Raw genomic sequence first — 1,194 nt, forward strand, 5'->3', positions numbered from 1 at the left:
ACAGGCACATAGTGGGATCCCATTAAATATTTATAGAATAATGAATAAGTTGAGTGTAAGTGGAGAAACAAAGGGATCAAAATGACCCCAGCATTTAAAAAGCTCTCCAAAAAACTTAAAAAGACAGAGGTGCTGCTAGCTAGGAAGAAGAATATGCCAACTAATACTCAAGGTATTTGCCCAAATTAAAGGCAGGGCCCAGGATAGCTATGCAGCCAGGCCTCAGGTGGCGGGAGGTCCACTTTGTGACGAGCAGGGCTTGGACTCGTGAACCAGCTTGCATTGTAGCCTCGCTGTCTCCGCTGAGATCCTCTCCCAGGATGTGAACTGTCCTCTCCACTTGACAGATGAAAAAGTAGCAATTTGCCTAAACTACGCAGAGAAAGAATGATGGGTGGGCCCCGTTCCTGGACTCCAAGTCCAGTGCTCCTCACACTGCAGTAGGGATCAAAGTTTATACAGGAACTAGCATTTCCCAAACACCCACCAAGTGCTAGATATGGGGATAGGCACTCTGCCTATGTTATTTTATTTCACATATATGTTAATTAATACATTAAATTAAATATAACCCCATCTTCTGGCTGGTAAAACTGAGACCAGACAACACCTTGCAGCCCTGGGGCCAGAGAGGCCTGGGTCAGACCACCACTTAGGGGCTGGGTGCCCTTTTTAAGGGTCTGGTCTAGAACGTGGGTATTAGGGTAATAATAGTGTCATAGCATTGCCATAGGATTGACTGAGAAAGTAAATGGAAAGTGGTTAACGCGCTGCTTAAACGTTAGCAATAATCATACGATTGTTTTTATGGGACTGTAAAGGTTACATAACTAGTGAGTGCTGGAGCTGAGATTCACACCCAGTTCTGACAATGTGTCCTTCCACTCCGGCCAGCTGCCTGCCTCCCTGAAGGGCTAGGTCTGGTTTCCCAGGCCCACCCAGGAGCCATCAGCTGGGCCCTCCCCTCCAGGTCCAGGGAGGGGTGGCCTTTAGGGAGGCCCCACTGGTTCACCATGTCTGGTTCCTTGCAGATACAATGAGGTGAAGAAGAAAATGGATCCCGGCTTCCCCAAGCTCATCGCAGATGCCTGGACTGCCGTCCCTGATAACCTGGACGCCGTGCTGGACCTGCAGGGCAGTGGTAAGCTGCCCAGGCCTCTGTCCGCTTTCTAGGACTCCCCGCCCCCCGCCGGG

At 49.8% G+C, this 1,194-nt stretch overlaps 1 long non-coding RNA gene across 1 annotated transcript in view; it reads left to right on the forward strand.

Moving 5' to 3' along the window:
- LOC109395636 (uncharacterized) overlaps positions 1-1,194 on the forward strand; it is a 9,704-nt gene that overhangs the window by 3,160 nt on the left and 5,350 nt on the right. Inside the window, exon 2 of the long non-coding RNA XR_002126695.1 lies at positions 1,032-1,141. This is a non-coding gene — a long non-coding RNA (uncharacterized LOC109395636). The remainder of the gene's footprint in view (positions 1-1,031; positions 1,142-1,194) is intronic.

Source organism: Hipposideros armiger, unplaced genomic scaffold (assembly GCF_001890085.2).
Source record: "Hipposideros armiger isolate ML-2016 unplaced genomic scaffold, ASM189008v1 scaffold_479, whole genome shotgun sequence".
Taxonomy (NCBI): Eukaryota; Metazoa; Chordata; class Mammalia; order Chiroptera; family Hipposideridae; genus Hipposideros; species Hipposideros armiger.